Source organism: Lissotriton vulgaris, chromosome 11 (genome assembly GCF_964263255.1).
Source record: "Lissotriton vulgaris chromosome 11, aLisVul1.2, whole genome shotgun sequence".
Classification (NCBI taxonomy): domain Eukaryota; kingdom Metazoa; phylum Chordata; class Amphibia; order Caudata; family Salamandridae; genus Lissotriton; species Lissotriton vulgaris.
Window position 1 is genome coordinate 620315541 of NC_141699.1, and position 14194 is coordinate 620329734.

The following is a 14194-nucleotide window of genomic DNA, read 5'->3' on the forward strand; positions in this document are numbered from 1 at the left end:
GGACCAGCCGCAGACGCGAGGAGATGGCGACCTCCTTAGGGGAGGACACAGCACTCTGCCAGTCCTCGTCGTCCAGTTCCAAACCATCGGCCACCCACTGCTCCCGCAAGCGCTGGAGGAGGTCGACCTGAACATTAATCAACTTCTTGTAGGACAGAGAGATGGCGCTATCCGGCATATGCCCGTCCAGTACTCTGTCCTCCAAGGGAGAGCTCTCAGGGATTTCACCCTCCTCCGGTCTGGCGGCGGCTATTGCGTGCTTGAGTTGGGCATAACGGAAGAACTCTGTTACACTCAGTTGGTATTCCACCTGCAACTGCGGGAAAGTCTTAACTTCCCCCCTGGTCAGCATGTCCTCGACCCTCGAAATACCTATGAGGTCCCATTTGTCGAAACCCTTGGTGTGCCAGAGCTTGCCCAAAATGTCGGAATCAAATAGAGGGGTGAATTTCGTCAGTCTGCCCTGCCAACCATGTATCTTATTGACCGTTCGCCACGTGTGGACCGCCGCCTTTGTCGGACCCGTGAGGTTCCGATCGAAGGATCTAGAATAGAGGGCGCGGTAGTAATTTCCCCCTTGCAAAAGCCATCTATCCATTGCATAACCCGGGCTGTCCGCAGGACCGTAAAAACCGTGGTTAATAGCGGTAAGCTGGGAAGCCCAGTAGTACCTCCGCACGTCTGGTAACGCAATGCCCCCGTCGTACCATGGCATGGTAAGCTTCTGGACAGCGACACGAGGCCGACCATCCCAGAGCAGGGCACGCTGCAGGCTCTCAACCTCCCTGAAGTAACGAGCCGGGACAAGGTCCTGAGTATTCTGCAAGGCATACAGGAACCTGGGCAGGGACATCATTTTAAATAATGCCGCCCGGCCCAGGAGAGAGAAAGGGAGCTTACGCCAGCTCTCCACATCCCTTCGCAACCGGTAGAGCGGGGGGAGTAAATTGTGGTCATACCTCGCTTTAGGGTTTTTCGAGATGTAAATCCCCAAGTACTTGAAGCCTTGCCCGGCCAGTTGTATGTTGCAACCTCTGGGGAGGCGCGGCGTGTCACCCTTGAGGATATAGAGGGAGGATTTGGCCCAGTTAATAACCAGGCCGGAGTAGCGCCCAAACAACCTGAGCATGTCACACGCCACAATAAGCGACTTGCAAGGGGAGGTGAGGTAGAGCAGGATGTCGTCTGCGTAGAGGGAGACCCTGTCCTCGAAGCCCGGGGACCAGGAGATCCCATGCAAGTCAGGGTGCGAGCGTAGCATAGCCGCGAGCGGCTCCAAAGCCAGCGCAAACAGGAGCGGAGACAAGGGGCAGCCCTGTCTGGTGCCGCGGTGGAGCGCAAAGGGAGCAGACATGCGGCCGTTAACCGTAACAGCAGCCAGAGGGCTAGCATAGAGAAGTTGCACCCAGCCCAGGAAGCCCGGTCCAAATCCAAGCTTTGTCAGTACCGCCCATAAATAGCTCCATTCCAGGGAATCAAAGGCCATCGTGGCATCAAGGGAGGCAAGTACCGCTGGTTCCGTAAGGGAGTGTGCTCTGGCCATAACCCCGTGCAGGCGTCTCAGGTTGAGGGCAGTACTGCGGCGGGGAATAAAACCGGACTGGTCCGGGTGTACCAAGTCGCCTATAACCCCGACCAACCGATTGGCCAGCAGTTTGGCCAGGATCTTGGGCTCAGCGTTAAGGAGAGAGATGGGGCGATAGGACCTACAAACATCTCGCGGCTTGCCTTCTTTATGGATAACCACAATGGTGGCCAGTCGCTGGTCCAAGGGAAGGACACCCTCTTCACGGGCACGGAGGAGCATACCTCTCAAATGAGGGGAGATCACATCCGGCCGGATCTTGTACAGTTCAACCGGTAGGCCATTGGGTCCGGTTGCCTTGCCCGCACGTAGGGCGCGGATCGCCAGAGCAATCTCGTCCGCAGTGATGTCCCGGTCCATATCGGCACTGTCTTCTTCTGAAAGACGAGGAAGGTCAATCTCCGAGAGGAATTCAGCTGAGTCGGCCTCGGAGCGGTCCGAGCCGGAAGTATAAACACCCCGAAAATAATCCGCGAAAGACTCGGCAATGGCACTCGGGTCGGTGACCACTACTCCGTCTTCGCCCAGGATTTCCGGGACCACCCGGCTCGCCATCTCCCGCCTGTCCAACCAGGCCAACAGCCTACCTGCCTTGTCCCCGACATCGTAGATGCGGCCCTGCTGTTCCTTCGCCAAGACCAGGGCAGCGTTCGTGGCGAGATCATTATACTCCGACTGTTTCAGGGAGAGTTCGTGCAGGAGAGAAGGGTCGGGCCCGGGCCCCAAACGGGACTCGAGATCCAAGACCTCCTCTTCCACCTGCAGAATATCAGCATCACAAACTCGTTTAGCCTCTGCGATGAGAGCTAGGGCTTCGCCCCGCAACACAGTCTTGAACGCTTCCCACAGGGTGACCGCAGAGCCAACGGAGCCCGCATTTTCAGTAAAATATAGGTCAATGGCCTTGGCAAGGAGTGCTCGCGTGTTATGATTGCGAAAATACCAGGGATTCACCGCAGCCGGGCGGCTAGACAGGGTGACACCGAAGTCAAAGGAGACCCACAACGGCGAGTGGTCAGAGACGCCCCTCGCCAGAAAACGTGCCTCGGAGATGGCATGTGACTGCGCCGCCAGGGTGAGGACATAATCCAAGCGGGACAGGCTCCCGTGGGCACCGGAGAGAAACGAGAATTGGCGGAGCGCAGGATGCAACAACCGCCAACAGTCCACCAAACCCATGGAGTCAAGGAAGGTCGGCAGCCACGTCTGGGAACCCGGGAGGTCTCTCGGTGGCTGGCGATCGAGAGTGCCAGAGCAGACTGAGTTGAAATCACCCCCTAGGATCAATAAGCCCGAAGGCAGGGACAAGATGGCGCTACCAAGGTCCTGGAAGGTGTTAGATTGGAGGCCAGGAGGAACATAAATCGAAAGCAGAGCCAAGGGACGCCCCTCCCATCTTCCCGCCACAGCTGCGTAGCGTCCTCTATCATCAAGTAGTGTGACGTCTATTTCAAGAGGAAGGGACGCACGCACAAGGACGCCCGCCCCCCGGGAGCCCGAGGAGAACCCAGAGTGGGCAACCATTTTGTAACCCTTACGGTTCAGGGCCCTACAGGAGTTCCCCACCAAGTGCGTCTCTTGCAAAAGTACAACATCAGGCATGTGTCTCTTTATCAATTGGATCACCACCCCTCTCTTAACACGGTCTCCTAGTCCATTGACATTCCAGCTAAGCACTTTCAATTTCCTACCCCCCATCACCCAACAATCCGCCCCGCCCGACTCCCACCAACTCAATCATCAAGTGTACAGTAAAACACACAGTCCATTGCCTCAAAGAAGAAAAAGAGATAGAACAAACAAACAATAAAACTTGCATAGTTGCACCCCCCACCCTGCACCCCTGCATGTGACTAAAACCCCCCCCCAACCAGCAGTGTGCCTGTCGCCCCATAACTACTCTACAAGAAGACACCCAGAGGAGTGAGGAATCTCCGCGAACACCTCCCGCCACCCTCCATGTACTGATAGGAAAGATAGTACGGCATCACAAAGCTACATTCGACAGTCCACTGAGGCAATCAAGATAGACAAGGAATCACCCACTATAGAGCCAAGTCTCATAGGTCCGGTCCGCCAGCTGCGCCACCTTCATGGTCCTCCTGTGTTTCGCGGCGCGTCGGTAGAGTGTCCAGCCAGTCACTAACGTTCTCAGCGAAGTCAAAGAAAAGGGCACGACCTTTGTGCTCGATCCGGAGCTTAGCGGGGAACATCATGGAATACTTGAAGCCCAGGTCACGCAATCTTCGCTTCACCCCTGCATAGCTCTGGCGCTGTCGCTGAACCGTCCTGGTGAAATCCGGGTAGAAATGGACATCGGCATTCTGGAATTTAAACGGTCCATGCCGTCTGGAAGCCTGTAGGACAGCGTCCCTGTCACGGAAATTGAGCAGCCGGGCTACGATAGGCCTGGGTGCCACGCCCGACTTCGGCGGGCCACCCGGCACTCGGTGGGCACGCTCCACCGAGAAAAAGTTGCTGAGGCCAGGCGGGGCCAGGTGAGTCCTGATAAGGTCTTCAACGAGGAGGTCCGTCGCCGCCTCCTCCGAACACTCCGGTACACCGACAATGCGGACGTTCTGCCGCCTGGCCCAGCTTTCAAAGTCATCCAGCCGTCTCGCGAATTGCTCCGCTGTCCTCTGCAGGTTCCGGACTTCAGTTTGCAAGTCCGAGACGTCTCCCGTCAGGCTGGACGTCTTGATGTCCAAATTCTTGACCCGATCATTAGTTTTGCCCAAGTCGGCTCTAATGAGGGACAGATCAACGGCCATGCCATCCACCTTGTGTGTGAGGACTTCATGCTGTTGCTGCATGTCCGCCCGGAATTTTGTAATGGCTCCCAAAATGTCGCTCAGAGTGGGCTCAGAGCCGCCCGGCGAGCCCGAATGCTGGATGTCCTTGGCAGAGGGCCCAGTGACAGGCGGCGTCTTCGGTTGAGTATAGCGCTCAATCCTATTCTGCTGTTGTTGCGATTTACCGCGGACGCCTCTGTTCGATGGCTTGTCGGGGTCCCCCTTGCCCGCCATGTTAGGTCCAAGAGGACAAAGGGCTATGCCAGGCAAGTCCAAGCCCAAAGAGTCAGAGATTTGTCCGGGGAGACAGTAGAATGCTGTCCCAGGTTCGTTTCGTTGACCGGATAGCTCTGCTGTCCAGTACACCTCGCCGCTGGTGAAGGCAGGCGGGCACTCCGCAGATCGGCAGTGCGTAGCGGCGGAATCCGCAGAGACAATGGCACTGAGCTGGCACGGAGTCCCACTCGACGTAGCTCAGCGTAGGAGACACCGATTCGGGATCTGAAAACGGTTCTCGCCTCAGTGGGCCCTCAGCAACGAGTATCCACCCACGTGGATCAGGATTACGGTCAGGATAGTTGCGGAGGATCGGAAGGTCCGCGGAGCTCCGAGCTTACGCGGCCATCTTGGTTGCCCGCGAAGCTTCTCTCTGTCTGGATTGTTGGACATAGTTACATTCACTGGGCTCACAGGTATGCTGAAAACAGAAATTTACACAACCTCAATTTACAAAATGTGGAAATCAAATGGATTGGCCAAAGAGGATTGAGATGTCACCAATTGATACCATTGGTGAAAACCTTTTTACATTTGCCAAACCCTGACCTCATAATAGTGCACTGTGGAGGAAATGATTTGGGCACTTTGACTGGGGTAGGTCTGGAAATGCTCTTAAAGGACACCTTTGAGCAATTAATGGCACTTTTCCCTCAAACTGCCTTGGTATATTCCAATATATGCCAAAGACAGAAATGGAGGTGGTCCAATCAAATTTGTCCACAAATTGAGAAAGTGAGGAAGCATGTAAATAAGTCTGTTTCAGCTTATATGAGAGACCATGGAATGGGTGCCATCTACAACAATAACTTGCGGTATTACATGCAAGATATCTACAGAGGAGATGGTGTGCACTTCTCAGATGAGGGAAACAGAATTTTCATACAAAATGTAAGACTGTGTATTGGTACCTACTTATAAGTACCTAGAACTTACACAGAACCCAAAAGCTCTTTTCAGATCTACCTTAACTATAATTACTTTTTTAAAATTTCAAATGTACCTTTTTTCACTAATTTTCACTTATGTTTGCTTCCCGGTTCGCTACCCGGTTCGCGTACCGGAAGCTAACCGCGCGAAAAAATCAAATTTTTTTCCCCGACATAAATGAGCCTTCTCAGCTACCCTCAGAAAACCTAGGGGGTCAAGATACGTCTCCCGTGCCCCCTTACACCCATTTCCCACATTGATATTCCTCCATCTTGTGATAAAATTTGTCCAAAACACAAAATGGCGAACTCCCGTTACGCTACCTGTAAGCTACCCGGTTCGCGTACCGGGAAGCACCTCTACGGCGAAAAATCGCAAAACATTTATTTTTTTTATTTTTTGCCCCGCGGGGCACTTTAATATCCCCCTCATCAATCCTAGGGGGTCAGGAGGGATCTACCTTGACCCCTTTCATTAAATTCCACCTCCGTTTTTCTCCACCTCTTGTCTCTCGATCCTACCGAGAGACAAAATGGCGGCCACTCCGGACTGTTTAGAATGTTGACAGACACCGGAGAGCCAATCAGCTTCGCTTCGCGAAGTTCCGTTACGCGTCAGGTACGCGAACCGGAGCGCTAACCGGAGCGCTGTCACAGATATATCTGTTTTTTAAAACATTAATTTCTCAAAATCCACTGGAGCACATATATTGAGACAAAGCAAAGGCACGTCGGGCAAACCATATCTACAATTTTGCCAAGTTTCGTGTAAATCCATTCAGCCGTTCGAGCTAAAAGTGATTCCAACCGCCCTATGGAAAAATGAATGGGAAAAACGTGTTTTGGGACCCCCTTTTTTCTCGGCCCCCCCTTGAGGAAACCCCCCCAAATTTTCGGGGGCTGCTCAGAAACAAAATGTGCAATTTTCCTGAATATTTCAGCCAATTCCGTCCAAAAACACCAAAGTTATTCGACATAGAATTTTCAGAAATCTCATAGGAAAAAAATCCTAACTATATATACCTACTGGCGACCGCCAGTAGGTAATATATATATATATATATATATATATTGTGATAGATTGTGTTCCCCCCCAGAGGAGAGGAGGTGATAGAGAGTCCCTACTTCGAAAATTGGAGACCCGTTACATCATATCACTCGACACTAAGGCACCGCAAGGGCTTAACATGGGGGAGGATTGCCACACCTATCTTTAGGAACTCGCCTACCTTGCCATTTGCACATTGCACTTTCATCCTCAAAGTTGTTACTGTCCTGTAAACATCAATTTGAAACTAGTAATTTTAAAAGTGTAATATGAACCCTGTACCCTCCTTTTTGACCTGTTTGTACATAATTCATGAGAAAAAATGATTTAACATTTCTTTTGCACTATTTCACTTTTTGTGGTAGCACTTTAAAGCCATCTAACATGTTTTGCACTAAATGCTGCATATTTGCACAGTAGTATCAGTATTTTTTACCTCAGTAATGGACAGCCCACTTGGGCAGTATATCCTTTTATTACATTAGAATCCATGACAACAGGGCTCTTAAGTCACTTACTTGTACTCTTAACATAATAGGTGTTAGAATTATCTTACGCAATGAGTACTGTTTTGAATGAAATATAATGGCAATATAATTATTTATAATTATTTATTGGCTTTTAACTTTTGTACTTTTTAATGAAGTTCATTTAGCCGTTTCCATTAATTTGTACAGCGTAAATTAATTACTGAGGTTTTACGAGTAGGTACTGTTAAAATGTTATTAGACTGTAATTATGAACAGAGTGACCAAAGAATGGTATATTGTATTCTGTTTGTGCAATAATCGCATTTATGCTGAAATACTACAGTGGTAGTCCCTTGGAAAGTTTAGTATTTTCTTGCTTTCCATACCATGTGATGGCACTTCTTGCACTTTAAAAGGGTGGTCAGCCCTCGTGACGTTGTCATGTGATCAAGGCTATCTCTAGCCGAAACTCGTCATGGCCGACTGGTGCTGGGCTAACATCTAAATAAAAAGAAAAAATTTGCACCTTCCTGGGTCTCGCTGGTTCCTGTTTGTTGGTGTGGCTGAATGCGCTGTGCTACATGCTCTAGGAACTGGACATACCTTATATATATATATATATATTCACTGAAAAAACCATAGGTTATAGTCCATATATAGTTAGGAATTTGCATTTACAAAACCTTGAAAATTCACTGAAAAAACCATAGGTTATAGACCATATATAGTTAGGAATTTGCATTTACAAAACCTTATTTTACTCGCATAAAACCATTGAAATTCCATATATAGTTAGATGCGCTAACTATATATCGCGCACCCGCAATCCACTGCTGATGATGTCACATATTACATCATTCATGACATGGTTAGTGACATCACTGATGACATCACTGATGACATCTCAAATGACATCACTGATAAAATCACTGATAACATCTCATTTGACATTACTGATCACATCACTGATGATATCATTCATGTGATAATACCATGAACCTCTTCAGACTCTAATATAACCTTAGATACAATCAGTGTAAACAGACAGTCACAGACTGTCACTCATCCATGGAGTTACTCACACACCTAGTCAGTCATGCAAACAATCAATCAGACTTCCATTTCCTCAACTATACAGTTATACACACCTTATTTATTCAAACATATACTAACACATATTTGCTCTCTCATACAATCCTTGATACAAGTTTACAATGATCCAAACAGCCACTCACACATTCACTGGCTCTTATGCACACTTATTTATATATGTCAACTCTCACATGTACTGTGTTTTACATATGTACTTACTTTGACATGTAGCACTGACATATTCATTCACTCACTAATACACTAATGCACACAGTCATCCGCCCATACAGCTGTTTCCACATGCAGTTTTGAACCCATACATATAGTGAATCAACTACTCACACATCTATGTACAGAGTCACACACCTCCCAGCTACCCATACACACTCACTCAGTGTCCCATACAAATACTTGGACAACCAATCAATAACCCATACAGTTATTCATATAGCTACTGATCAACACATGCAGCAGTTTGTAGAACAACAGATATAATGATGCACAAATTAAGATAGTTTAGTCACTAACCCATGCACTCATTAAGACACATTTAATCATTCTCTCATACAGTCAGTTATGCACTTACTAAATCCTTTTTCCAGACACTTATACATCCACTCATTCTTCAATATGTAAGTCACATTTTAACTTTACAGAAACATACAGTCACTGGATGTTGTCATCAGTGATGTCATTTGAGATGTCATCAGTGATGTCATCAGTGATGTCACTAACCATGTCATGAATGATGTAATATGTGACATCATCAGCAGTGGATTGCGGGTGCGCGATATATAGTTAGCGCATCTAACTATATATGGAATTTCAATGGTTTTATGCGAGTAAAATAAGGTTTTGTAAATGCAAATTCCTAACTATATATGGTCTATAACCTATGGTTTTTTCAGTGAATTTTCAAGGTTTTGTAAATGCAAATTCCTAACTATATATGGACTATAACCTATGGTTTTTTCAGTGAATTTTCAAGGTTTTGTAAATGCAAATTCCTAACTATATATGGTCTATAACCTATTATTTTTTCAGTGAATTTTCAAGGTTTTGTAAATGCAAATCCCTAACTATATATGGTCTATAACCTATGGTTTTTTCAGTGAATTTTCAAGGTTTTGTAAATGCAAATTCCTAACTATATATGGTCTATAACCTATGGTTTTTTCTGTGAATTTCAATGGTTTTTTAATAGCAAATATCAAAAGCTGTCAAATGTCAAGTACGTGATAGGCAAAAACGTTTTCGTGTTTATGCACGCTGATGTGCTTTGAACGCTGCCCCCCCCCTCCCCTCTTTTCTCTTAGTAATACTCTCTCTTTGCAGATAGTGAAGGGTAGTTAACGCAGACCTTTACCCCCGTTGTAATCCGTCGTACCTGCTTGTCTCTCCATTTCATTGATTGTTATCCAAGCATTTACTGTTTTAGAATTGGTTCTCTTTGGATCATTCTCTATTTACAAACAAGCACAAAGTCGCAATACTCTGTTTAGTCTTTGCAGATAGTGAAAAATCGTGTAAAAAAATAAAAGTATTCGAGCAAAATCAGTAGACCACTAATTGGATCTCTTTTTGACCTCGCTAAAATACAAACATTAGGAACAACCCTTCATGAGAAATACGAAAATAGTGAGATGAACTAAGCTCCACACCATGATGGCTGCAAGACAGATCGACTCCGCCACCCACCCCGCCCAAAATAACAACAAACCCTATGCAAATATTATAAATAGATACAACACACCAGCAAAGTAAAAGGGTAAAACATTTTATTAAATAACTATTTACATAACTATTTTATACTTTTTGTTGCCCGATCCGGCTAGTTCAATCGATCGAGCATGAAACTCATGCACTGATAGCAAGCGTTGCTGCTGATGCTATGCAGACAAAAACTGGTTTTCAGTTTGTACATTCTTTAAGATTTTTCCATCCAAAGCTGGTTGAGAGTTTGTAGAACGATGGCATCAGATTTTCTACATACGGTGTGGTGGCGCGGACTGGGAGGGGGCGCTTCGCTCCTGCCCCCTCCCCAAGTAAGATTTTCATACGTGAGTGTTCGTTCATGCTTTTGGTCCCTGAGTTGCTTCGATGTCACTGCCTTATACAAATGGCATAAGTTCTGGATGTTGAGTGCCATACTTCAGAGTTCTAAGCAGCGCTTGTAACACTGTCTAAACCTTATTTGCACCTGTTGCAGCTTCACTATTCAAAGTAAGTGGGGTCCGTTTGTGGACCTGACTGCATTAGAAAACAATGTGATACGGTGCCTCCCTAAACCGCTTCATGGAGGCCCCCGAGGGGCGGTGAAATGGCGCGGACTGGGAGGGGGCGCTTGGCTCCTGCCCCCTCCCCAAGTCGTGTTGCCCTGGTGTGGCCTGAGATCGCCCCCGACATAGGCGGCCGGCTCCCGGGGTCCGGCGGATTTTTTTGCCTTTTGATGACTCTTCCATTCTGGACCTTGTCCCACAATCCGTTTAACCTGAAGACACGCTGTAGTGGGACGCCCCTTTACCGTTTTAGTTGCCATTTCTCCCGCTTTTGCTACTCTGTGCCTCTTCCGCCATTCAGCTGTTTACCGCCCGCTCTTGCGACTACAGCGTCTCGCTCACCATGTAGTTGAGTTGCTCCCGCTCTTGCGATTTAACAGAACTTTTTGGACTGCTGAAAACGGTTGTACTCCGACCGCTGGTTGGTGGAGATATTTTGACTATATTCTGGACCTGCGTTGTCGCGTAATGCGTCATATGACTCGCCGCGTTAGCGCACCCGGAAGTGCTCCGGTGCGCAAGGCGCAGCTTCCCGGAAACGATCCAGAGCGCGCCGCGCAGCGCGTAACGTAAGCATAACAGGTCATGTGACTTGTTAATAAAACTTTTCATTGGTTCATTTTACTTTTGTTTTCCAAATGATGTAAGACTAGGTCATGTGACCTAAAAAAACACTTTTCATTGGATTAAAACATTTTTTTTTCCCAAACGATGAAAGCCCCACCTTGTTTCTGGATGTTTCATGCTGAAGCTGGCGTCACCATGAGAGCACCACCATCTCGTAGCTCCGTCGTGGCCATTCCGCAAGCAATCATGGCAGCCGCTCCCCACCGGAAGCCTGCGGGAGTCGAGATCCCCAAGACTTTTGTAGAATCTTCAAGGCTGAGGGGACGCTTTCGAGAATAGGACCCAAGCCCTGGCAGACAAGCGTCCGAGTTCCAAGGTGTCCCAGGGCCATTTTACTGGACCAGGCCCAAATCCGAAGAGCCGGCCGCCATTTTAAGAGTCCTGTGGCAGCCGCCTATCGCTGCACCGCAAGAGTGGGAGCAACTCAACTACATGGTGAGCGAGACGCTGTAGCCGTAAGAGCGGGCGGTAAACAGCTGAATGGCGGAAAAGGCACAGTGTAGCAAAAGCGGGCGGAATGGCAACTGAAACGATAAAGGGGTGCCCCACTACAGCAGACGAGCCTCCGCCATGTGCTTCAAAACTGCATACGTATCTCGTGATATCAAGGTTGGGCAACCAGTACACAACAAGGAGTTACGAGTCCCATTTATACCGGCGCCATTTTGGGCGAGGCCGGGCAGGTCCAAGATCTACTGAAACATAACAAATGAGGCTGACGTCTCTGAAGCAGTTGACGCACAGCAGGACATAGCAAATAAACATGAAGTCTCTAAAGCTGTTAACTCACTGCAAGACAAAACAAGTGAACCTGAAACCTCTGGAATAATTGTCGCTCAAAAGAAAAACACACAAAACTCTGTAGAGCCTGAAGAAAGAAAAACAGAAGGGCATTGTAGTTTCAGACACACTTAACACTAATGACTAAACAAAGATATCGTCTGTTTATGAAGCAGTTTTCATGTTCACAGAATTGACAAAGAAGTGTGCAGACACCAATGCTATTAAGAAACACAAGGAAATCCCTAACGCATCAGCATTCTTGGAAAAGGTTGACACAGATAACATCTTAAGGAACGAAGAAAGACAAAATAAGGATGAGGAAGTTATCACTTTAGTTTTTTCATCAGCTAGCGACAGCAAAAAACACATTGTAATGGAGATTAGAGAGGCTACGGATGGATAACTAAATAATCAAAAGAAATAGCGACTCCCCCCTTTAGCAGATTAGCTAAATCTTTGCGTAATTTGGACATTAAAGTTATATTATTGTTGTTGTTGTTGTTATGGTTATAGTTCTGGTTAATTTCAGCAAGAAACACATTGTAATGGAGAATAGAGAGGCTACGGATGGGTGAATAAATTATCAAAAGAAATGGCGACTCCCCCCTTTAGCAGATTAGCTAAATGTTTGCGTAATTTGGGCATAAAAGTTATATTATTGTTGTTGTTGTTGTTATCGTTATAGTTCTGCTTAATTTCCATTCAGACTGTCCTACACAGCACCACTCTAGGTAAACACTACTTTATGTAAAACCTGCACTTAGTTGGTCACCATGGGGTTTAAAAAAGGGATGGTTCTTCACCTGGGTGCCGGCCACAACTCAGCACGTTGTACTGCCTTGGGACTATTCGCACAAAAGACAGCTTCGGACCATTGTTGTTTTTTTTTGTCAAAAAATGTTTAAATATATTTACAGTTTTTGTTGCGTTCGTTATATTTAAAAGTTAATAAAGTTTTATAATCCTACTTTTTTAAAGTACTATATATTATTAAAAAATCGGGTGAATGGGGCCTTGAATCGGGTTATTGTCATGTGTGTGCTTTGCAAGTGTACTGCTACAGGATCGGACATTTCAAACTCATATGCACGTTCTTTTTCTTACCTTTCCGAAGCATGGAGCGCAATAGCAGACAGAGAAAGGGTGATGCAAGTGTTGAACACTGCCTGGCCTGGCAAGTTGCTGGCAGTGCCCCCCCCCCGCCCGCTCCTGAAAGAGGGCACACACACACCGCCGCCCCGAGTACTTCACAGATCTTTAAAAGACCATGCGCTTGTTCATGAGGCTTAAATGGTTTATCACCCCTTCTAGAACCCCTGCATCGACCCTCTGACGTTTCCAGGAAGAATTAGCACGTAACACAATACCAAGCCCTGTCAGCTGAAACCCCCGAGGAATCGTGGAGCATATTATCAAGGGGGTTTATTTCCGCTTTTTTGGCTTTAAAAGCCAAGAAAGCGGAGATAAAATTATCTCCCTATTACCAAGCTGTCGCTAACTCCAGTTAGTGACAGCTAAAAGGAGATAGCGACCATCTTGGGCCCCGCTTTGCATGTCAGTGATATCTATCACTAATGACATGCAAAGTGGGCGTGCCAAGATGTTAGCGACTGGAAACAGTCCATAACATCGCTATCTCCTATTACCAAATTTTGGAGATATTCGCGCTAAGCGCGAATATCTCCAAAAGCTAACACCTGCCCTGAGCAGTTTTTAGCCATGTTATCCAATGGGAGGTGGATAACATGGCTAAGAGCATTTGCTGGATAATGCATGAATATCGCTGACTTTTCAGCGATATTCATGCATTGCGGCCGTTTTTTATCGCATTTGCGATAAACCTTGCTAATAGCAAGGTTTATCTGCGATAAAAATTGCCGATGTGCGGCGATAATTTTTGTCTCTAAACAAGTTAGAGACAAAAATTATCGCTAGTTGTTGGTAATATGCCCCCGGGTTTTTGCTTGCAGGAATCGGGAGGCGGGAGACTAGCACTGAAATCAGTAGTCTCACGCCTGAATCGGGAGGGTTGGCATGTCTGGATTCTCTACAGCTGGGGCCATAAACTACATCTAAAATGGCTGCCGTGCACGACAAAATTGTGGCATTGGAAAAAAGGCAAGATGGCGCAGACAATGTTTAACAATAAGGATTCATTTATAACAAAATATTTTATCGCACTGACAAATTGGTGGTCAACACTTCCTGATTTCCATCGAATCGAACGTTAACAGACGTCACGCAGCAAAAAAAAAAAAAGCTCACGCACAGCCGCTGGAAGACATGTATCAACATATATGAGCCTCCTCAGCC